The 26,246-nt window shown below is 39.7% G+C and overlaps 1 protein-coding gene across 5 annotated transcripts in view; it reads right to left on the reverse strand.

Moving 5' to 3' along the window:
• Positions 1–22,266, reverse strand: part of gpr63 (G protein-coupled receptor 63) — a 161,376-nt gene extending 139,110 nt beyond the window's left edge. For all 5 annotated transcript variants that reach the window (XM_087981496.1, XM_087981494.1, XM_043685367.2 and 2 more), the window contains exon 1: positions 22,106–22,266. The gene's annotated coding sequence lies outside the window, so the exon portion shown is untranslated. The remainder of the gene's footprint in view (positions 1–22,105) is intronic.
• Positions 22,267–26,246: the final 3,980 nt, after the last annotated feature.

Here is a 26,246-nt window from a genome sequence, read left to right on the forward strand (position 1 = left end):
TGTTAGTTGGGTTTCTGGTGTACAAATGCAGGCACAATGGATCAAATGGCATTCTTCACTCCATGACAATACTGTGATAATGTATTATTCTCCACATTCAGTCACTTAACAATAGCAATCAGGTAGAAATTACTCACATAATTCTAGGTGGTAAGCATTAACGGGTATTTTGCGATCACACTAAGCCCAATCCTATTCCCATCATATATCAAGAGTTGCAGATAATAAATAGGAGCAGGAATCCTAATGCATTTAATTCTTATAAACCAGTTATTGGAAACTGTATTTTTTTAAATTCCTAATTTTAAAATGATTTTCAATGTGATTTATTCTACACTTGATAATTTTGTTTCTGGAACTTTAAAATGCTAAAGGTCATGAATGCATGTGCACAGTGGATAATGATGCTTAATACAAAGTTAATTGCTTCAGTACTTTTTATGCTACATGCTAAAAATAAATCTCAAAAAGAAAAGTAGATTCACATTCAAAACATTATTCATAATTCAAGAACATACATCCAAAAATACTCTTGATTTTCAAGCAACTCCTCGATTTTGCTGTTTAGTATTTTACATGACTAGACTATCTTAATTCATTTTTTAAAAATCATTCAGTGGATTATGGACTTCATTGGCTGGCCAAAATTTATTGCCCATTTCTAATTGCTCTCTTAAAGGGAGTGGTGAGCTGCCTTCTTGAACTGCTGCAATGCCTGGGGTGCATGAACACCCACTGTCCTGTTGGGGAGCAAGTTCCAGTATTCTGACCCAGTGACAGTGAAGGAGTCACAATATAATTCAAAATGGTGGAAGAACGTTATTAACATACAGTTGCAGTGCCATGCAGATATACACTTGGAAGTCCAGACAATGAAATAATATAAAATAACATAATATTGCTTTCATGAGTTTCCATAGTGTACACATTATGGATGTATTCACTTCAGCCTCTATCAAAATGTGAGATTTACACAAGATAAATAAGTTACAATGAAACTGCTCTATCAGAAATTCCTGTTTCACAAGTGTTACAAAACCACTTCATATATAATTTGTTCAGAGGACTTTACTTTTGGGAAAATATCTGCATAACCAAATATCCACTTTGAACACTGAAGGTATTTTAAATAGACTTCCTAGAAAGCACATGATTGGTGACAACTGCATTGTTTGCTCAAAATCCTCCTGAATTGAAAATAACAACTCGGAGAGGTTCTTGCTTTGTCAAACAGAGTTGGAGTAAAGTCTGCTCAGAACAAGCTGTGTTGGAGAAAAGCTTGCAATAAAGAAATTGCCCAGTTAATAGTTCCCAATTCTGAAAAGAAAACCCACTTCAGCAGTTCAGAGATAAAACTATTTGCTCTTTTGAAAGCGTAATTGAAAGAACATCTCACTATTGTATTTTCTGAGCAAGTTCTGTCAGCAAGAATTCAGACATTTGTGAATGGTTACAACTTGACCACTTGCACTGGAATATCAAACAAACAGACTCTGAAACATCTTATGCTTTATCCTTTTACCTTCATGAATAGCCCATTAGTATTCTGAGGAAAACACTTTGGCCAATCTCTGCAGATAAGTTTTTTTCCATTTCCCTGAAGAAGGTGTGTACATATATACGTTTACATGTGTAAATTTGCATTTAAAAAATCAGGGCCATCTATTCAAAAGAGATTAGGCAACTTAATTGCTTTCAGATGGTCCTAAGTTGTTGAAACGCTCTTCCTGAACAGGTAGTGATAGCAAAATCCTTGAATATTTTTAATGCAGAGGAAGATAAATTCCTGTTAATCAAGAGGTTATCAGGTAAAGGCAGGAATGTGGATTTGAGGTTAGAATCAGATCAGCTTCAGAGCTATATTGATCTGCTCCGATTCATATGTTTCTATGTGGGCTTTGGGATAGTTAGAGGGATAAGCATTTATACTTCTCAATTTACTTTGTCATACTGCAATAGTAAGACATCTGAAGAATTTAATCTTCAATCAGTCCTTGGGATGATGGTGCTGGGTTTAATACACAAGGCTAGAGGATAGAGTCAGCACAGTACTTGAAACCTACTGCACCTACCCACTAGCTCTTGTTTTGTTCCACAGCCTCTTTCAACATCTTTCATTCCAAGTGCAACACAGACCTCCAATGGGGCATATTGCTATCTGCAATCACCAAGTTGGTTCCCATGCTGAGCCTGAAACTGAGTTAATGATGGAAACATGGTCATCGTTATCAGGGTCTTACTGAATGGAGAAGTATATTGAGCCCTCATTGTAGGGTGTGCCACCACTAACATTTCTGAGACCGGTTGTTCACTCCTTACACTGAAGAGTAAAGCAGCCAGCTGCTGATAGGATGTTGGTCCCTCTGGCTGCCTTGCTCAGGAAGTGTAGGCTGATACAGGAGGAGCTGGACCAGCAGCAAGCACAGGACTATTTGGCGCGCACTATTATGGAGGACAATAAGCCCCCAACTCAGGCATGGGCTGCTGTCACAGAGCCCCTCATGATGTATAGCGTATGTAAGAGACCCACACATTTTGGCCTCAACACCATTTCCAGGAGGTGAGCAACGTGCAGTGTCAACATAGGCGCCATGTGTCTGGGAGACTAACAGAAAATGGTGGTGATTGAGCAGGATCTGAGGGCTGCAGGAGTGGGAGACCATCCTCTTCCAGTAGCTGTGAAGGTGACAGCTGCTTTGAACTCCTGCCTTCCAAAGAGGGGTGGGAGACCTTTGAAAAATTTCTCAGTCATGCACCACAGATGCATCATGGCGGTGACTGATACCATCTGTACAAGGTAACACCAGTTTATTTTGTTCCCCAATGACAAGGTCAGTGCTGAAGCCCAGGTTGTAGCAGTCAGAAACAGCTAACCACCCTCAGGTGCAGGGGGCTCTGATATAGTTCAGACAGAGTGGATGATATCATTTCTGTACAATTAGAGAAGACCACCAGCGATGTGCTGGATGTTGAGGAACTCAAGCCTGAGAGTTATTTTCCCAGAACAACAATAGAGCTATTAAGGAGGAGGATGTGTAATGTTAAAAGATTAAATGGGAATATCTCTCTGGACATTAATGTAATATTGAAGAGTTAGACTTCAAAACTGAACATTCTGGAAGTGGGTGGGGGTGACATTCTGTCTCATAGATTGCATACAGGAATGTGGATGGCTATCCATTGTAATTCATATTTCATTTAGACAATCATTTGCTACTACTCCTCCTATTATCAAATTAAACTATCATTCAATCTCTTCCATTCAGAAATGCTTTCTAGCCATCCCCTGCAGCTAGGTATGTTGTACCTGCATTGTCTTGGGGAATCACTGAGGCAGGAAATCGTTTGCATAACGATTCCCCAGGATTAGGGCATTTACATTTACATTATCTCGGAGGATGACCTCATCCTAATATTGTACCTAGGGTAACATGTGACTGTGAGGGAGTGACTTGGGGTTGTCTTGAGTGGCATGTGACTATGAGGGAGAAGCACAGTGGTTAGCACTGCTGCCTCATAGCGCCAGAGACCCGGGTTCAATTCCCGCCTCAGGCGACTGACTATGTGGAGTTTGCACATTCTCCCAGTGTCTGTGGGGTTTCCTCCCTAAGTGCTCTGGTTTCCTCCCACAGTCCAAAAATGTGCAGGTTAGGTGAATTGGCCATGCTAAATTGCTCGTAGTGTTATGTGAAGGGATAAACGTAGGGGAATGGGTCTGGGTGGGTGGTGGGTCGGTGTTAACGTGTTAGGCCAAAGGGCCTGTCTCCACACTGTAAGTGATCTAACTAATCTAATCTGTAAGCATGGCCAACTGACCTATCTTCTGAAGATATATTTTCTTTGTTCAGCGCCTCACTTTGACTCAACTTCGCAAGCCTGCAAAGAGGATCAAAGGGGGTCACCTAGCTTGTACAAGCTTTAATAAACTTTAACTCTTTGCAGAAATTGGTGTGTGTAAATTGCATCTCTTGTATGAAACCTCGGGAAAAGAACCTAACACATGGTTGCAGCGGTGGGATTCCAACATACAAGGAGCTTCCAGGTGGACTGAATAAGCTGAGTGTTGGTTGCATGAGACGGATAGGCCCACATAACTTTACCTTGATCACTCTCTCTAAGCTTAACACTTTGGGACTTGGTGGTGACAGAATCTTTGAGGTAACTCGCACACTAACAGGTTGCTTTGCGCAAAACAGGGCTAAATCGGGGTTAGAGTCCCCAGGGTTAAGCGAGACTTAGAGTCCCCAGACATATAGAGTAAGGAGTTAGGGTTACCATGAGAAGTAAAGTGAAAAAGGGGTTAAAATCCGCCAGGGAAAAAGGGAGTTTAAAGTCCTCTACAGACACAAGGTTTGAGGCTCCAGAAAAAAAAAGTTAGAATTTGGTATTTCTTGGATTTGTTGACTTTGGCCCCAACAACTCCCCTTAGATGTACTTTTAGGGCAGCATGGCGTCACCGGGAAAAGGGGGAGAAAGTGAAGACAGTCCGCTCGGATCCTGACAGTAAAGCGCACTGACTGCTGGGGAAGCTTTGTCCGGGTTTTTGTGCTGTGGACTCGACCCTGTGAGTCCTTCCTCCAGGGGAGGGGAGCAGCCTAGACTGCGGTGCCATGGGCTCCACTGTGAGGCTTTTCTCTTTGTGGGTGTAATCTTGTCAGGAGGGTACAGTTGGATTTTCTTTCCTTCATGGCCTCGTCCGGTGGTCGGGTGGCATTCCTTGGTCTGGTTTCCACCGAGGTGAGGATGTTTTAGTGATCTTTTTGTGTGCACGTACCAAGCGCTATGGAGTTTGCGGAATCTTGGACCAATGCTTATGTTTTTACTTTGTGCCATGACGGTTGATTGGGAGTCTGTGAACGTGATTTATTTTTGTCAGACTCTGGTGTGGATCTTTTTTAGAGCTACCTCCTCCATCTTTTGGCTCCTCGTTTTCAATTTCATGGGTCATCACTGGGTGAATGTGGGGAGGGGGGGGGGGGGGAGGAGCGTCTTGAATGTGTGTGTTTTTCCTCCTTATTAATATGAGAAAAATTCTGACCAGAGCCTCTTCAAAAGAAAAATAAGAAATGCTGAAATTAAGGTTGTACTAATACTTGGATCGACTGGGGAAGTTTCAATGTTTATTGTGCCATGCTGAAACTGTTTGATTTTTAAATATTTTGGTTTGTTCAAATACTGGTTCAGAAAATCCTTTTAAGTAAATGTTTTGCCTTGTTTGAATCAGGATCTCAATTCAATGTGTTTTAGAACATAGAACAGTACAGCACAGAACAGGCCCTTCAGCCCATGATGTTGTGCCAACCACTGATCCTCATGTATGCACCCTCAAATTTCTGTGACCATATGCATGTCCAGTAGTCTCTTAAATGTCCCCAATGACCTTGCTTCCACAACTGCTGCTGGCAACGCATTCCATGCTCTCAAAACTCTGTGTAAAGAACCCGCTTCTGACATCCCCTCTATACTTTCCTCCAACCAGCTTAAAACTATGACCCCTCGTGTTAGTCATTTCTGCCCTGGGAAATAGTCTCTGACTATCGACGCCTCTCATTATCTTGTGTCTTGTATTATCTTTTGTGGGCTATGTAATGGGGGAGATTTTGTTTTTACATTGAAATTGTACAACATTATGACCTTTGTAAAATTATCAAAATTGTAACCTTAAAACAAATTGATTGACTGCCTTGAGCCCCTGATTTGTTCCAAATTCTACAATGCCTGTTTAAACATAAACAATTGGTCAGTGGTCATACTTTAGCCAGATGAGAGTATTGTATTAAATTATATTTGCTGCTGCTGTGTTTTTAATGCAGAGTTTTCACAAAAAAAAGAGTGCATTTTAAGTTTAATGTTTTGTTAAGATTTTAGAGAATATCAGAACTTGAAGCTGAGCTATGCCATTTCTGTTAAATAACATTAAGACTAAATTGTCCCCCTTCATTTTGCAAATTCAAAGAATGTTGATTTCTACCAAAGTTGCCACTGTATTTCTGACTGTTTTATTTGGGAAGTTTTGTTTGGAGAACATATTTTAATATATTCTGCATTTGTTTCCTGTGAATATTTGAGATTTAAATCTGAACTGAAACTGCTTCTTCAATGGCTAGAGCATAGGAAACATTTTGTTGGTTTCTTGTTGTTCCAGAGTTTTGCAATACTTTTCCTGACAGCTTTCACATTAGCCAAGTATCAATTTGTTAAAGAAAAATAATTTTTGAATGACCTGAATAAGGTCCCCCCAAGGGTTTGATTTTAGGACCACTGATTGTCGTTTATAATTGACTGAATTGTTTAGGCAGTACAAGTTAGAGATTTATGGATTATATAAAACTTGATAATTTCATAAATAGTGAACAGAGTAACAGACTTCAAGATGACAGAGAATGTTGAAATAGGCAGACAGAATTTAGTGCAGTTAAATGTGTGACTGTCTTCATACAGATACCCATCTTGGCAAGGAAGGAATGAGAGAAGTAATGCAAAGATACTTTCAGCAGCTAACATCACCTCTAGAGTTCCTCTATTCACAAGTAAAGCATGCCTTCGGACCACCGCCCACCCTCCACAACCTGATCAAACGGATTCAATCAGCTCCTCAGTCATGAGCATGAAAAGTGAAGAAGCTAAAAACAGTGTAGAGGAGGTCTGTACACTTTTTGTCAGTGTACTTCCTACGGACATTAAGCCACGTGTGCTTTACCTTGTCTTTCGATCATTTAAGGGATATGCTGGTTCACTGATCAAGCTAACATCACTACAGCCCATTGGCTTTGTTACATTTAACAGCAGAGTGGGAGCAGATGCAGCAACGAATGCTGCGTTCACCTAGCCTGCTGCTGCTGCTACAGCTGCAGCACGCTCAGATACACTGGTATCCTCCACCTGAAGCATTTCTGCAAGGGCGGAAGTTTTGTCAGTTTTGTCAGTATTTATCTCCCCTTACTCAAGAATTCAGATTTCTCCGTGGAGTGATGCAGGACAGACTGTATTTTGTTTTCAGGTTGGATTTTATTGAACTGGCTAATTTCCACTCGACTTGGAGGGGGTGGAGTGGTCATTAAAGACTGTGGATTTAAGAACTTTACTGGTGATTTTTTTTTCCACATGGGAGGATTCTTCAAATACTATTTACTGTAACAGACTAATGGGAAATTCTATTTACTATATGGACTAGTAATTTTTGTTGTTATAAACATTGCATGTTGTGTATCAATAACTTGCTAAAATACTGGCTGTCAAAGTCTTATGAAAGCTGGTAGTGTCATCTAGGTGGCTATCATGCAATGATAAAGAGGAGAACGTAATGTTAAAAGATTAAACGGGAATATCACTCTGGACATTAATGTAATATTGAAGAGTTGGACTTCAAAGCTGACCATTCTGGAAGTGGGGGTGGGGAGGTGATATTCTGTCTCACTGATAGCACACAGGAATGTGGATGACTATCCATTGTAATTCATACTTCCTTTAGACAATCATTTGCTACTACTCCCCAGCTATTATCAAATTAAACTAACATTCAATCTATTCCATTTAGAAATGCTTTCTAGCCATCACCTACAGCTAGGTATGTCGCACCTGCATTGTCTTGGGGAATCACCGAGTCAGGAAATCATTTGCATAACAATTCCCTAGTATTAGAGCATTTATATTATCTGAGGATGATTTCATCCTACCATTGTTCCTGAGGTAACATGTGACAGTGAGGGAGTGAGTGGGTTGTCTTGAGTGGTGTGTAACTGTGGGGGAGTGGCCAGAGTATCTGTGAGTATGACCAACTGACCTGTATAAAGGGAATGTGTTTTCTTTGTTCAGGGCCTCACTTTGACTCGCATTCGCACGTCTGCGAAGAGGGTCAAAAGTGGATCACCTAGCTTGTACAAGCTTGAATAAACTTTAATTGTTTGCAGAGGTTGTGTGCGTGAATTCCATCTCGTGTGTGAAATCTTGGGAGAAGAACCGAACAGATGTTCTCCTTATCCATAACAGAGCTCAGCTGCGTTGGGCACTGCAAGTTGGATAGGACCTGATTGACACCTGGCTCCAGTAAACGGGAGCAGAGTGTAGCAGACCATCAAGGAATACAGTCATTGATGATAATGCCAGCATTTGGTTTGTATTGAGAGGGTGAGCTGCAGCTTCTATTAATTTTCTTTGTGCTCTTCTTTCCTAGTTATAAGTAAAAACTCAGGTTTGGAATTATCCTGTAGCAAGCGTTCCCTGACTGGACAATGACAAAGTGTGGGATTCCAGTGGGCATTGGGGACAGAGTAGCAGTGACTTAGAGAAGGTGTTTCACTGGATGTAGATAAAGATAGGTTAAACATATGGTCTGTTGGCTAAACAAGGGTCAGGAATAAGAGAATGGAGTTGTATGTTCATCAGAGTGTCAGCCATGCTGACGATGTACTGTGATCAGCATAGCTTTGTTATGTTGCCAGTGAGGTGGAACACTGAATTGCTGATGCCTGCCTGGTACACAGTGACCATTTTAATAAAGTGCACGCTCCAGGGATGTCAGTCATTCAGCCGATTTCCTGCAAATTGGGAGTTTTTCAGGGAATGGTGTTGGCATGAAGAAGCTAGAATCACAGGGGTGGAGAGGTATTTCATGAGCTGAGTTTGGCAAGTTACTGTGAGAAAACTCATCAGTTCTCACAACAAGAATCCCTACAAGAAAAGCTTCATGCAACTTGCACTTCATGTAAAATCTTCAGCTTCAGCCAAGACTAATGTGAACAATTCTGAAAAGTTTTCTTCCATAAATATTTGTATTTGTGTTACCACATCACAAAACGTTTCACTTTTGTGATTTACTGGAGGTGCACTGACACTGTTAGAGACAAACATCAACTGTTTAGCAGTGACTTCATCAGTATGTGAAAAGCACAATGATGGCTTTTAAGAGTAAAGATGTGCGTCTCAGGAATGTAACAACTTTTGCCATCAAATGAATTTTTTGTACCATTTAAATACTGAGAGATCTAGGAAATTAATATTTTCCTTGTGTATCAAGGACTTATATTTAACAGGGCAGTTGTGACTATTGAATATATTGATGAACTCTTCTAATTATCCTTCTGAGAGATTTCAAATTCTCCATTTTTAAACAAGTACAGTAGGTGCTGTTATTAAATTATGCCATAACTTAACAAAGGAGTTAATGAGAACTGAAAGGCAGTCTCTGGAAATCAAAGAAGTAGCCCTAGAGAAAATTCAAGAGGAGCCACTGAAAAATGAACTGCCCTGAGGAACAGCCGTATTTTTCCAAAACAGGATGCTGTGGGATTTGGATGGGATGTTGCTAGTGACAGTATCCCTAGAGTCTGCTGTCCTTGCTACCACTTTTAAATGGAAGGTGTTGTGGGTTTGAAAGGTCCTGAAAGAGTTGCTGTGGTGAGTTAGTGAAATGCATCTTCCACAGAGTACACATTGCAGCCAGTGTACACGGATGGTAGTAAATGTTAAAAACGGTGAGTGAAGTGTCAATCAGGTGTGCTCTTATCTGAATAGTTTGAGCTTCTTCAGTCTTTTTTGGACCGTACTCATCCTGACAAATGAAGAATACTTCAACACATTCCGCACTGGTGTCTTTCATGGATGGAAGATTTTGGGGAGTAGGGAGGGAATTACTTGCCATATCTAACCTTGGATCTGTTCACGGTAGCTACAATACTCATGAGCTGGCCCAGTTGAGTTTCTAACAAAATTAACCAATAGCCCAGTGACATTAGTAGAACACAACACAAATACTCAATTATATTTACATAGTGCTAAATGAAAAAGAAACTTTGCTTACAGAAGCACAACAAAGTGATATGAAACCTTATCCTGAAGAAGGGCTTGTGCCAAAACGTCGATTTTCCTCTTCCTTGGTTGCTGCCTGACCTGCTGCGCTTTTTCAGCAACACATTTTCAGCTCTGATATGAAACCAAGCCACATAAGGAGAAATTAAAACCATAGATAGGATTTGAGTGGCTCAAACGAGGAAAGAAAAGAGAGGCAACAACATGCAAGGAGTAAAGTTTGTTCCTGTCTACTCTATCTATCCCCCTCAGTTTTGAACATCTGACTAATAAAGGCAAGTACACTGTATGCCCATTGTGAATTCTCCATCAAAAGGTGATGACTCTTCTTGAATCACCACAGTCCATATGAAGAAGGTACATCTACAGTACTGCTCAGAAGGATGTTCCAGGGTTTTAACCCAGCAACTGTGGAGGAATGGTTCTTAGTATCCAAGTGAGAATGATGTATGGTTTGGAGGGGAACTTAGTGGTGCTCCCTTGTATCTGATAGATATAACGCATATTCATCCTGTGTGCCAGTGCTGGAGGGAATGTTTCACGGAATGGATGCAATGAATGTTCTCTTTGAGCTGCACAATGGGACACTAATCAAATGTGTTGCCTTATCATGGGTGGTGGCCAGCCTCTCAAGTGTTGATGAAGCTGCATCGATCCAGGCAGGTCCCCTGACTTGTGTCCTGTAAATACTGGATACACTCTGGGAGTCAAGAGGGAAATTATTTGCTGCAAAATTCCCAGCCTCTGATTTTCTCTTATAGCCACAGCATTTATATAGCTGTTCAGCTAAACTCCAAGCAGTTGTGTGCCACAAATATACATTACCATTTATCTACCTGGGAGAAAGGGAGGAATGCAGATGCTGGAGATCAGAGTCAAAACATGTGGTGCTGGAAAAGCACAGCCGGTCAGGCAGCATCCGAGGAGCAGGAATGTCGATGTTTCCTGCGTAAGCTCTTCATCAATATTCTAACATTCCTGATGGAACATGAATATTGCTCAGGGCTTGCAGCATGTGGGTAGACACATATTCCTTAGAGATGTCAGTACTATGAAGACATCAGGAAATATCCCCACTTCTGTCATTACATTGGAAGGGAGGTTATTGATGAAGCTGCTTTAGATGGTTGCTTTGGAGTATGACATCGAGGAACCTCAGATATGATGTCTTGGTATGAAATGAGTGGCTTCCAACAAACCACAAACTTTCTTCCTTTATGCTTGTTAGGACTCATCTAATGTGGTAAGTTAAAGTCACAGAATATTTTATTAATATAGGACAAAGAATTCAAAATTATGTGCTAAGATACTTGGAGCCACAAGAGGATGGCAAGGAGATGGTCAGCAAGACAGTAGGAATTAATACATAAGAAGCTATGCATGGCTGAGAAGTGACTTGGGAGCTAAGTGAGGACAGCCCAGAGTTGGAAAGATGGCTGGCTTGTTCCACATCACCTTGCAGGTAAGTGGTCAGGAAATGCAAACATTTGAGAATTTAGGGCTCTGGAGGAGAGTATGAAGAAAGATATCAGTTGAATACAGATGGAAACCAATCATATGGTTACAGAATTATCTTGGCAGCCTTCTCTCTTGTGAAATGGTTTGCACTGTGGCAGCCAACACTTAGACTTGGACACTTCCCCTTTCTTCTTGGTGCTGTCTTTTTTTTTGTATTTCTGTATTTTATTAAATTCTAGGTTTTATATCTACATGGGTTTTTAAAAAAATTTCAGTACAGGGAGTCCCTGGGTTACAAATGCCTGACTTACAAACCGACTTCTGTAAAGCCTATTATTTAAAACAATTGAGTTACATACAATGGTTTGTACCTAACGAGCGGGCAGACTACTTTGCGTAACGCTCAAAGCACTGTATATTTTCAGCGGTTCGTCAGCCCAAAGGAGAACAATGCCACGCCATCATAATCAGACCTTCAAAGCATAAATCTGATGCAAGTGATGGTGATGCATCAAAGAAAAGGAAAAATATCATGATTGAAACAAATTGGAAACAATAAAACGATCAGAGAGAGGTGAAACGCAAACAAACATTGGAAAAGCATTAGGCCAGAGTTAGTCAGCTATCGGGACAATTATAAAAAGGGGAGAGTAATGGAGCATGTAAAAGGCTCTGTCCCGATGAAAGTGACAATTATCATGAAGCATTTCAGTGGTTTAATTATCAAATGGAAAAGCTATTGGTAATTTGGTTAGAGGATCAAAATTAGCGTATTATTCCTATTAGAGTTGAGAACGGAGTGCTAGAAAAGCACAGCAGGTCAGACAGCATCCGAGGAGCGGGAGAATCAGCATTTCGAGGTAAGCCCTTTTTCTGATGAAGGTCTTATGCCCGAAATGTCGTTTCTCCTGCTTCTCAGATGCTGCCTGACCTGCTGTGCTCTTCCAGCACCACATGCTGGGCTCTGATCTGCAGCATCTGCAGTCCTCACTCTCTCCCAGTAATACTCCCATTAGCCTTGGTTTAATGCAAGAACAGCCTTGAAGTCTTTGCAATGATTTAAAAGCTGCACATGCAGCAAGTGAAGGTGCTTGTGATGAAGAATTTGTTGCGAGTAGGGGCTTGTTCAACCGTTTCAAAGGGAGGCAAATTTACAATATTAAAGTGCAAGGTGAAGCAGTGAGTTCCAATGTAAGTGCTGCGAGAGAGTTTCCTGAAATGTTGAAAAACCATTATTGAGGAGGTAGTTATGTGCCTGAGCAAATAATTAATGTAGGCAAGACTGGCTTTTTTGGGAAGAAAATGTCTGAAAAGACATACACTTCAAAAGAGGAAAGAACTGTTCCAGGACATAAAGCATCCAAAGATAGGCTAACGTTATTGCTTGGTGGTAACGCATCCAGGGATTGCAAGCTTAAGCCTATGCTTGTGTATCCTGAATCCGAGGGCAGTTAGCTGAATCATCAAGGCATCTCTTCCTATTACCTGGAAATCAAACACAAAGGCTCGGGTAACAAAAGCTTTCTTCGATGATTGGTTCCTGAACTTTTTTGTTCCTGCTGCTGAATGCTATTGCTTGGCCAAGAAGATTTCTTTCAAAATTCTCCGTGTACTTGACAACACCCTCCCAACATCCAAGCACTTTAGATGACCTTCACAGCAACGTAAATGTCGTCTTTTTACCACCCAACACCACATCACTATTTCAGACAATGGGTCAGGGAATCATAGCCTCCTTTAAGGGTTACATTTACGCCAGATCTTCTCACAAGTATTCAGGGCTACCCAAGATGACGCAACGACCTTAAAGGAGTTCTGGAAGATTTACAACATCTACAATGGCATCAAAAACATTGCAGACTCTTGGGCGGAAGTGAAGAAAACCAACATGAAAGGAGTCTGGAAAAAATTATGCCCCCAATTTGCAGATGGTTTTAAAGAGTTTACAGCTAAGGCCAGGCAAGCTGTGGTTGTCATTGGTAATAATCAACTGCAGTTAGACATCAATGAAGATGATGTCTTACCAATGCCGAAGAACTGACCAATGAGGACCTTATGGAGCTGCAGCAGCAGATGACAGTACTTGAGGAAAAAACCCCAGTACCCAAGAAGTTTTTGACGAAGGAGTTAGCTGAAACGTTTCATCTCATTGACACATGGGTGGCAAAGTTAGAGGAGCAAGATCCTAATGCAGAGAGGGTCACCAAAGTTTACTGGATTGTTACCGATGACCTGCTCCAGCTACAAGGCCATTTATAATGAGAAAAAGAAAAGCTCTGTTCAAGCCACCTTGATGTTTACTTTAAGAAATTGACTTCAGAAGTAAACCCCAGTCTCCAGCAGCAGAATCAGACCCTGAATCTCCAGTAGCAGTATCAATCCTTGACTCTCCAGCACTAGGCCCAACATCCAATTAATAAAGTCATCTTAATTATTAACTCAGGCCCCTTCCGATATGCAAGACATCAATTGGAATTAGAGTAAGTGTTGACCTTTAATCATTATCTTTTCTTTTCTCTCTAAAAAGTTTAAGAAATGTTTCTTTAATGTTTTCTATACCTATACTAAAACAAACATTTGACTAATTGACGCTAGTTGTAAACCGTATGTAACTGTTCCAACTTACATACAAATTCTACTTACAAACACACTTAAAAACAGAATTCATAAGTTGCATTTAACATGGATGTGGTGAGTGGCGACTTTGTACACTTTTCACTGTACAGCTGCATTTCTGTACTTGAGTACACATGGCAATAAAACATAATTCCAAACCAAACATCACCTTGTGTGCCTCTGGAGCTCCAATCGTTATGGCAGCTTCCACTGCACTGGCAGATGATTTTGGATTGATAAGGTGCAGAATTCACTAACTTTCATTTTCTCTGGTTTATAGATCCATCCTAATTCTTGTGCACACAAACAAGAAAATCTATATCCCAGTCAGTGCTGTGACTGCTACGTGTGTGGAGAATACTGTTCAGAGAACCATATCTTATGATGGTTAAATCTAGCTGGTGCTAATGCTCAGATCCTGAATATCTCTAAAACACCTTATTGCACCACTTGGTATGAAAGGTGTCAATTACACAAAGTAGCAGCAAACTTCAAACAGTCTCTGTCCATTCTATTTATCCTTCCCAAGCCACAATATCCAAGCCAGAACAGCCCAATCCTGTGTACACACCCACTAATGGATTGAAATCCTCCAGTAAATAAAGATATACTGGGCTTGGGAATATTACTGATAACAGTATTGTGCTCCTTGTAAAACTAGATTTTCAGCCCAGTTTTGGAACATAAATACTCATGAGATTAACTACACTGATTGAAATGAGAGGGCGATGGAAAGAATATGCTTTTAGATTAGATTAGATTCCCTACAGTGTGGAAACAGGCCCTTCGGCCCAACAAGTCCACACCAATCCTCCGAAGAGCAACCCACCCAGACTCATTCCCCTATATTTACCCCTGACTAATGCACCTAACACTACGGGCAATTTAGCACGGCCAATTCACCTAACCTGCATATCTTTGTACTGCGGGAGGAGCCAGAACACCTGGAGGAAACCCACACAGACACGGGGAAAATGTGCAAACTCCACACAGACAGTTGCCAGAGGTGGGAACTGAACCCAGGTTCCTGGCGCTGTGAGACAGCAGTGAGCCATCGTGCCACAATTGTGAGAGACTCAATTATCGAGTGTGGTGAGTTCATTACAGTGAAGCCTACAAAGCAGTCAAGGGCCTCTGCTCCACTCTTCTCCTGCCAGGTAAACACACTGGCTTTGTTTCAGTCATCCACTCTTAGTTTCCCAAAAAAGGTCAGGCTTGTCTATATTTTTGTAAGGACAGGCACGGGGGGGGGGGGGGGAAGGGGATCTGATTTTCTCTCTGTCTCATTCCTCCACTTGCCACCAGAAAGTGTGAATTTAAAATAGAGGGTGATACTAACATCTTTTCTATATATTAAACTTCATGTAACTCAATGTCAGAAACAAGTTAATCAGATTTTATAATCAAAAAATAAGTTTATTACAAACAAAATTTAATCAAGCAAATGATACAAAAGATTAACAAAAAAGTTTTAAACTGTGCAAATATACACACTTCTGGGAAAAAATAAGAAAAACATTGTTCAGATTGTCTAAATGTTGGTCTGTAGCAGAAGTCATTTTGGACACAACCTGTTGGACATAGGGTGTCTTCTTGGCTCGGCTACAGGTTTTACTGTAGACAGTGAGGGTGCATTCCAAATTCTCTGGAACAATGAAAGTTTATCCCTGTCAGAAAACTGTCTCAACTGATACTTGTGGTGATGAGAACTTTCTGTTCAGCTTTGCTTCAGGTTTTCAACTCAGCAATATTGACGACAACACTTTCAGGACAAAGAAAGAAGGGGTTTCCAGAGCAAAAGCTATTGCTCGAGGCAGGTTCTTTGTCAGTGCTCTAATCAAATAGGTTTTTGGCTGACCTAAAGCTAAGTCATGTGATCAAAGTATTGCAGACTCAGTAATTCCATTCGAACAGCTTATGTTATTTGCAAATAAAACATTTCCTCTTGCTGCAAGCCACTGTCCTTTGTGCTGCAAGTGCTGTTAGCAAAAAGAGAAAGATATGCATCCTCTCAATGATATTGTAAATTAAACCAACCACACATCTCATAAAACAATGCTCAGCCTGTCAACTTCATCATTTGTAACTATCTTACACAGATTATTGATCATCTGAAAGTCATCTGTTATGACCATGCACACGGTGCCAATGTTTCAGCTGGTTAATTGAAGAGTTGGTGTCTTTTATTCGTTTTGTTTGTGTTCTTTACCTGCCTGATACAGTGGATACTATCCACTTAAACAGAACACCAAGCACCCAATGAAGTAGACAGATTCTGGTTGGTCAGCAGCTTACTGATTGACCAACTTGAAGCAGGCAATGATTGACCAGTGGGATATAATGGTCCCTCCCACCAGAGGTAGCCTGTAACATTCATGCTGTACCCCAATTTTATCAATCATGGCTGCTACCTCCAGTGCTGTTAATATTCTGCAGCAAAATTGGAATGTCCTCTCTAGTCACACACCTGGGCAAATGTTATGGAGACCCTAGGCTGCCTGAAAATCAGGATCTTTGTTTCAACCTCCAGCATTACAACCCCCAAGAATTCAGAAAACTACCTTCAGCACTTACTCGGGTTGTAGGTGTTGCCAAAAAGTTAACAATTTTAGACATCAGTCCACCTTTGACCGTATCTCCTGAGGTATTCAGAAGGCAGTGGGACTATTCACCCATAACTGGGAGTTTGGTTATTAAACATCAGCCTTATGCATAGATCAGTCTTGCACATTGTACACCAGGGGTCCAAATCTCCTGATATCCAAAAACTTTAAATTAGGGCCATGAGGAGCCCAGCTCCTATGTGTAACCACAAGGAGGAATTTCAGAGAACTTATCAGTTGAGACACAGTTTTCTGACAGGGATAAACTTTCAGTTTGGCCCTCTTCTTTGCATTGTTCCAGCAGTGTAGGCTGAAAAACAAGCAGAAACTACCACACAAGATTGAGACGCTTGGTAATTCTCTTCACCCACACACGATGCATCACACCTTGTTAAAGCTGCAATTATAGAATACATTCCTAAAAATGAAGGAAGAGTATCTGACATGAATAAAAACCTCGAAGCAAGTATAGGCGAGTTAGCCCATCAAGCCTGCTCTGCCATTCAATTGTATCATGGCTGATTTCAATGTGGCTTTAACTTCACTTTCCTGTCTGCCCCTCATTACTCTCAACTCCCTTGCAGGTAATAAACATCGATCTCAATCCCCAATACATTCAATAACCTAGCTTCCACGGTTCACTACCTGAGAAATCTGGACAGTCAAAGAGCTCCTCATCCCATTCTAAAATGGAAGTACGCTTAAATAGCTTAAGTTGTGTAAAGGTAGGATTATTAAAATTACCAAGAAAAAGTAGGGAGTCCATTTTTGCACAAGAAGAATTTGGGGGATTGAAACTCACTTTTCTTGTCTTGCTACTTGCAGAGTGGTCAGGTCGGAGACTGCCCACATCAAGCCCAACTTCAAATGTTGTGCAAAAAGGAGGCAATTGTGTGCAGACCCGAAGAGCTGAATAGTGGGCTATGATTCTATCAAATAGGTTTTGTGTCAGAGCAAGTTTGATTTCAGTAGTGAGCAGGTGGTAGGTAATGGATTTTTTTGCTGAAAGTGGGGGAAACTTTGATGCAATTGGCCATTACTGATGTATGAATCTGTTTGCTTCCTCTGGATTCTCTCACAAAAGTAAACAATCTCTCAGCATCTACCCTGTCAAGACCACCAAGAATTCTGTGTGTTTCTACCAGATCATTTCTCATTCTTCAAAACTTCAATTTATACATAAGTCCAACCTGCTCAACCTTTCTTTGCATGCCTGTCTCTCATCCCAGGAATCAACCTAATGAACCTTCTCAAAACTGCCTCCCAGTGCAAGTCACTCCCTCCTTAAATAAGGGAATCAAAATCGTATGCAGTATTCCAGATGAAGTTTTATCAATGGCCTGTACAGCTGTAGCAAGACTTCCTTACTTTTATATACCATCCTTCTTGCAAAAAAGGACAGCATTCCTGCCTCATTATTTGCTAAGCCTGCTTGCTATCGTTTTGCGATTCATGTTTGCCAGATGCCTTTATTCTATAGCATTCTGGAAACTTTTTCCATTTAAATAATATTCCACCATTTTTTGCCATTTCTGCAAAAATGGATAACCTCACATTTTCCAGCATAGTAGTTCACCTGGCAATTTTTCCAACATAGTACCTTTGTTGACTTATGCCTTTCTCACTACTTACTTTCCTAGCTCACATCAGCAGCAAATCCAGCTGCTGTTTTGGGATATGAGCGTATTTATGAGAGCTCGAGACTTTGGTCCAATGACATTATTACTTTGTCTCCCCCACCTCTGCCATCGATTCATCCTTCTTGTTATGAATGCTGCATGCATTTTTCAAAAAGTCCTATTTCTGTCCTTTTACAAATTTCCCCCACTCAGACATCATTTGCTTGCACATAATACATTTATAGACTCTCTACTTTGCTAACAACCTCTGGTTATCATTAACTGCACAATTGCATAGTCTTTTCCCACTAAATTTCTAACTTTCACATGACATTTCTTCTCCACCAATTAGTTTAAATCCCTCTCTACATCATTTCACTTGCAACTCGCCAAGATTCCATTCTGACATTGCTCAAGTTAAGACCAACCCAAACAAGAACCCCTCCTTCTTTCCCTAGTACTACTGCATGAATTGAACCCCATTATTTTCTTCTCAGCAATCTTTGAGCCATCATTTGATGTTATTCATTCCAAGGCAATTTTGCTCGTGGCCTTTATTACCTTTCTGTTTTGATTTTAATTTAACCTCGAAGTGTTCATACACCTTTAGCAGAACTTCATGTCTGGTTCAATTTGTGTTGGTAAAATCATGTACCAGCACAACAGGATTCTTTTCTTCCAACTCCAAGGTGCTCTCCAGATCTGAGGAAATTTCCTTAACCCCAACATTTGCAGCAGACAAAATGGCCACCAGGATTCATGCTCTCAGCGGCAAACCCTCCTAATAATACTGTCAAGTACTACTACTGCATCATTTTAACACCATCTCATTTGAATAGCCTCCTCAATACAGTGCCATGATCAGTGTGTTCATTCTCATTGCGGTCTCAGCTCTCGTTCACACAAGTTGCAAGAATCTAGGTCATTTGCAAAATAACTTAATACAATGTATTTGATGGTTCATATAATGACATATTTTCCACTTTAATCTAAATGCTTCTGAACATTTAATTTTTTCATTACAATCCTGATTATTTCTCCACCTTACCAGATTTTTCTAACACTTTGCATTCACCAGGTTCTATTTGCTTTGCAGAAGTTAATTAACTTCATAGATCATTTCATTTTGATAGCAGGCTAAAGATCTACAAATAACTTAAACATGAGGTTTGAACATAAAAGTTAAAATACATTAAACACAAGAGGTAAATATATTAAACATAAACTGTCACAAAATTATTTTCCCCCAGAGAATGAAATAGTTGCCCGAGGCTGCATAATTCAAAAGTGTAGAGAAATATTTTTGAGCTATTCATAAATTACCTGCTTCTTTGCATGAAATGATTTGCAGTGTGCAAAAACCTTAAATTTTAGTTGAATAATCTTTGGAATCTGTTAAATATATACCAAAATTGAATAAATACTTAACATTAGCCCTTTGTGATGAATAGAAGAGATCAGCAGTTGTACTTTTTATTAAAAATTCATTCAGCATCAGCTATAATTTGTTTCTGTAGTCACAAATTTCCCTACCTCCAGTTCATACCTCCAGTTAAATGACTTGGAATATGGATTGCCATATGCAGTGCTATGATTCCCCCCAAAGGAAAGGTACCAATGTTAGCTAAATAGCAGCTAATTAGCTTTGCTAGCCATTATGTACTGATAGTGGATTGTAAATCTCCAAGTGATTTAAACATGGGTTGTGAACATAAAAGGTGAAACACAAACACAAAAGGTAAAGGGCACAAATTGTCTGCAAACTGTCAAGGTGGAATTATTTTCCCAGAATGAAAGACATTACAGTGTACATGATTCATGAATGCTGGGAAAAAGACTTAAATTGAAGACTTTTATAGGGACTGGGCGAGTCACCACAAGCAACTCCTCAACAGTAGAGTAACTGACTGACACTTACTCACATGATGAGCAGATAGTGAACTGCAAGAGATCTCCAGTCCCTGTTGAATTGTATCTCGATCTGATTCAGGAGAGGACAGAATAATAGAGCCAAATTTATGCCTTGTTAAGGCAAGTATCAGGGAGGATTGTGACATTGTTGTAATGTCACTAGATTGGTAATCCAGATGCCCAGTCTATTGCCCGAGGCCTACATCGAGATTCAAATCCCAATCGAATTTAAATTCAAATAATTAAATATTTGAAATAAAAGGCTCAGCTCAGTAAAAATGATCAGGAAACTATAACTGACTGTTGTAAAAACCCATTTAGTGGTTCAATATCCTTTATGAAGGATATCTGCCATCTTCATCTCACGCCAGACCCACAAAAAGATAGTTAACTCTTACCTACTCTCAAGGAAAATTAAAATGACAACAAATACTGATCTTACTAGTTGTACCCATATTCATAAACAAACATTTATGCAATTCATGCCCTCCCCTCTGTGAACTAATCTTGCATAAAATTATCAATATTTAGCTTAAAACCTGGTTCACTACCAGTGATACATTTTTCTTAAATCAAGACAACCCTTCCAGTTATATACTTTGTAAAAACATGATTTTTACATCCAGGTTTCACCCCAAACTGTTATTTAATCCTTTGGGCTCCTTGCGCAGAAATATCTCAACCCTTTATTGAGTTCCTTATCAACAGCTGCTATCTGTCCCCCATCAACATCTTTTTTTTCCCTCAAACAAACTTTGATCCTGTACAAATAAGCTTGTCCCAAGTTTTCTGTCCAGCAGCTTTTCAGCTCCCACCTTTCAAATTCCACAACTGCTTCACTCCTGACATGAGTCACACAACTAACTGCCATAGAATCGGATAGCTGATAAATGAGCCATGACCTATCTCAGGTTAAGATTTTGCACATGGCAACAATATCAAATTATTTCACACCTTACAACATCAGAAGGGTCTCTATTGTTGAGCCCCCCCCCCCCCTCCCATAACCCTCCAACTCTACCAAATACAAGCAAATTTGATATTTATTTGATGTACAGCTAAAATTCAAATTCCATATTATATAATTATCAATGCATACTTATACATCAGTCCTGTCTTTCTTTCTCCATCACATTCCAACTCTTGACATTTTTATCCATTTCCTAGTCATTTTCAGACTCCATTTTTCCAATGCCATCCTGATTTTCACTTCCTAACTTCCGACAGGATCAGATCATTATCATCCTTTTGCAATCTTGAGCAAAATGACACTATTCTCACTATTCTTTCTGATTTAAATCAGCCTGATTTAAAACTACAAACCTCAAATCATCCTGATGTTGATTCTTTTAAACCAAAAGTTGTCAGGTCAAAATATTTCTTAAGGACATCAATTGATGAAAGTGCTCAAAACAATGAAGTATTGGGTTAAGAAAGAGTATTTTTATTTTATTTAACTTATACTGAAACATCTAAGACTTTAAAAATATGCGGTTTTCTATAAATGTACCCTTTAAATTCAGAGTTTCAGAAATGTATTGAATTCAGCTGCTTTGACACGTTTTCACTAAAATAAAGCATTTCAGTATTTATTATTTGTAAGTATTGACAATGATTTAACCATTTCAAATCAATTAACAATCTGTAGAATTTGATTTACTTATTTTACACAAGCTGAAGTGTTAGAATACTACAATTAGTCGGGATCGATTTCTTTACTGAAAGATGAAATATTAACCTATTTATGATGGCTTTCGTATTCTAAAAGTTAAAAAGTCACACTCTAAAAAAGCAGGCTTTCATTTTATTCTTTTTGGTGGGGAGAGTTGCAGAAAATTCAAATCCAACTTCTTGTCGCATGCTCACGTCCTCCAACAAAACGAAATGAAAGGGAAACTTACAAACATCCGATTTCTTTGGTATATTTCAGCACCGACGTTAACGAGTCCGAGCGGCTGTCAGATACAGCACAGACTAGTGCCTTGTACCGTGAGTGCAACACGAGCATCCACTCACAATGTTCACCGCTGCTGTTATTGCTGAGAAAGACTGCCCCCACTAACCGAAAAGAGTAAATAACTTTCAACTCACCTCTCGCATGGGTTTCGCTTGGCTTTGATTTTAATGTAGCTACTCTTAGTGTATTTCCAGTCAAACTAAAGAGCAGGGAGCAGCTCAGATAAGGAAATCGCATGATTCAGAGCCACCTTCCATGCATCCGCACACAGAGCTGAGACCCCGTTCTCCAGTCGCTCCCCTGTGCCGCTGATACATTGTATCCCCGGCTTTGCTACACTGTGACCACCGAGAATGCGCGCCCCGTCACGTGTCCCAGCAGCCCCGGCCACTTCCACAGGCGGCGCTGTCTCGCAGCGGGTCACGTGGTCAGCCCTCCCCCGTACTGATTGACAGCTGGGTTCCGAACCCTCCCTGGGACTCACCCATTCTGCCAACCTCGGATCCAACATCTTCACTTTCCTGTCTCGATGCGCGTTGTGCTCTCGATAGCCGTCCTACAGAGAGAGAAGGGGAAAACCAGCCCCGGTACGTTACCAGGGAAATCAACGCAGCATGTGTGCAAAGCCATAGAAACTGCAAAATGTCCAAATCAAACAACACAGATCGCACCGTGTTCCCTTCACACCCTGCCTGCTATGTCAGATATAATAATGGAGACCAAAAAAGATTATATGATCTCTCGTGCCAATTATTCTTTCTACCTTGATTTCTCCCTTTATTTTTAAGTATGTATGATACTCCCTTCTGAAGGTTACTACTGAAATGTGGAGGAGACAAGTTCAGTCGAGCCATTTAAGAAGGCATGAGACAATTATGGAAATCAAACGAATGTGCAGTGTTGCAGAGAAGGGGTGGAAAGATGGCACAAAGTTCTACTCATCAGGAGGGCAAGTGCAGACAAGATGGATTACATGGCCTCCTGCACCATAACTATTCTTTAATCCAATCTTTGATTAATCCCAACACAAATTCCAAGTACAAATGTTTTCACAAACTTTACAAAACTTGATAAGCTTTTAATGAGTTAAAAGAAGTAATACCAGCGGTTCTTAGTTAATCAACTTTGAAAGGCAGATTGTGACATTGGTTGACTCAGCTCAGGTTTCTTGATGGAGGGCATATGCCTGAAATGTCAACTATCCTCGGATGTTGCCTGACCTGCTGTGCTTTTCCAGCGCCATACTTTTTCACTCTGATCTCCAGTCTTCACTTGCTCTAGGTTTCTTGTTCTTTTGTTAATTGAAGTTCTCCTCTCTGCGGTTGTTGGTTTGCTTACCAAACTGGTAGGTTATCAAGCAGATGTTTCATCTCCATGCTAGGTAACATAAGTGCAAACCAACAACCACATCCACAACCTGAGCTACAAATCTTCCTCTTTCTTCAGTCTTCCTACCGGTGGACTAAACCACTGAGAATCACTACTTGCTAACCCTTACTTGCCACAAGCATTTGGACATGATCATGCATCGTGAACTCTAGTTGACTTGCCAACAAGTATTTCACCAATCTTAGAACTGGTCATGTAGTCTATGACTAGTTCTTGTACTTTTTCTTTGAAAGCAATGGTTATCGAAGTGACAGGCTTCTGACTGTCTCTTTCAGTCTTTGACATGCCAGTCTCACTTTGTAAGAGTCATGATTAGAGAAGTGCTGAAAAAGCACAATTGGTCAGGCAGCATCCGAGGAGCAGGAAAATCCATGTTTCGAGCAAAAGCCCTTCATCAGGAATGAAGGGCTCATTTTGTCTCACTTTGTAAGACTATCCCTTTTATGACAACCCTCCTCTCTCAGCTTATTAACTCCATAGTTCTTTACCAAGATTAAATAGCACCATTAGAGCACTGTATGTGCCTGCTTAGAATATGTACCATCACCTTTCAGTGACTTAATATCATTCCAAATGTCTCATCTAATATATATGAATGTTTCCCCAAAACCTATATAGGTCCTTTAACTAAAAGAACTATGAGAGATTCCAATATCTAAAACAAATTAAAATTCAAATAACCATCTAAATCTAAGATGTACTTATATATTTTGAGTTACAAAATTTAATCAGTTTAAAATATACCTGTCTCCTTGATTTAAATCATTTTACTTCAAAACATTTTCATAATTTTTCCTGTAAGTAGCAAATTATAATCTGTGTCTCTTCACGACAATGTTTATGTTAACTCGGACCATCAAACAGCAATAAAACCATGAACTAACGATCTTACATTTGAACTGGTCTATCTAGTTTTCTTCATTAAAAAATGTAATTGAATTCCTCACTTGCTCAATCAGGTCAAAATTATTAATTATTGACGAATCACACAATTCATCAACATCGCTTTCTCTACAAAACAATTCTTTTATCCTTGGTAGCACCACTCTGATTAATCTTCTCCTCACTCTCTATACAACCTTGGTGGTGAACCCTTCTGTTAATTAAACCAAACACCCAGAAAACCTCACCTCGCCTCATAATCTGTTAAAATATGAGTGACAGCGAACTTCCAAATTCCACTATTTAAAGAAAATAATATCAATGTATTCTTTAACTCTAAAAGTGAACATTAAACAACAATTATTCACAATTGTAAACCCCCCTTTCTCTTAACTGCATATTATCTGTCTCCAACTCTATAACAATATACTGTTCCAATAAAACACAATAAAATTAAATCAACATAATTTCAAAACCATAAGCAGCTGTCGTCATCTGTGTCTTTCTTATTCCGGCTGAGGATCTCTCTGTGTCGTCTTCTTTCTTTTACCATGAATACGTGTCATATGAAGAGGTACCTTTGATAGAAAGTGTTTTAATGGCACATGCTCTGTCTGACTTTCAAAATGCTTACTTTTTTTATAGCCCCAATATCGATCGTCTTATTGGCTTGATGTTAGCAAAACAATAAATTCAAATTCGATTTAGTTTTAGTATCCTGAGACATAATTTTAAATGATTGGTTAAATTAAAATTGTTGTCAAAACAGCAATCAACTCAGGTGTCTATTTCACAGTCAAATGTTAACATTTTTGCAATTTTCCAGTACACTCTGAGACTGCTAGCTAGTCATATGACAGATGCTTGTAGGCTGTCAGTGCAAAACAGCATTCTCTCTCTCTTAAAGGTACAGTTCAACTTCATAAAATCTCCCCCCTTAAGAAAAAAAAGAACAATCATAATGAAAATATTTTCTTTCCTAATTCTTAATCCCATTACAATGAAATACATAGATCATTAATCTAAGTGCATATTAATTTTTGTACACACATATATATATAACTTTGATATCTGTTCAATCTTATCTATACTTTATCCTTGAAGTCCATGATAACATATCTGTTATCACATTTCTACCACCCGCAACATGTACAATTGTAAACTAAAAGTCTGGAACATAAGACTCCAACAAAATAGTCTCATATTTTTGTCTTTAAATTGTTCCATGAATGTAAGAGGTTTGTGATCCATGTACACAACTGTCTCTGATATATTGTTCGTCACATAAACATTAAAATGTTGTAAGGACAGTACCAAACTCAATAATTCCTTTTCGGTGGTAGAGTGTCTTCTCTGATGGGTACTGAGTTTCTTTGAAAAGTAGCCAATTGGCTGTTCAACTCCATCATCATCTTCCTGTAGCAGTACATTTCTAACTCCTATATCACTAGCATCAATTGCAACTTTGAAGGGTTTCAAAAAATTTGCCGTAACTAAAACTGGTGCAGTGGTTAATACTGTTTTTAAATTCTCAAATGCATCCTGGTATTGTTCTGTCCACCAAAAGTTTCTGTTCTTCTTAAGTAAATCTGTTAGCCGTGCCACCACATTGCTGAAGTTTGGAACAAACTTCTGGTAGAATCCACTTAGTCCCAAAAATCAAAGCACCTCTTCGTTCGAGGTGGATCGTGGAAATTCCTCGATGGCCTTCTTCTTCCCGTTCCTTAGGGTCAACATTCCATGTTATGTCCCAAGAATGTCACTTCAGCCTTCACAAATTCTGTTTTCTTTACATTTATTACCATTTTGCTTCCCTTTATCTTTCAACAAACTGTGCCAACGATACCATGTGATCTTTCCATGACTCACCAAAGATCACTACATCATCCAGATACACTACACAGTTTGTTAACCCAGCCACAACTCTGTTCATAAGTCTATGGAATGTGGCTGGTGCGTTTTCATTCCAAAAGGCATCACTTTGAATTGATACAGCCATTTGGG

This window comes from Chiloscyllium plagiosum, unplaced genomic scaffold, assembly GCF_037043375.1.
Source record: "Chiloscyllium plagiosum isolate Xiang-an unplaced genomic scaffold, Cpla_swu_hap1 HiC_scaffold_3, whole genome shotgun sequence".
NCBI lineage: Eukaryota > Metazoa > Chordata > Chondrichthyes > Orectolobiformes > Hemiscylliidae > Chiloscyllium > Chiloscyllium plagiosum.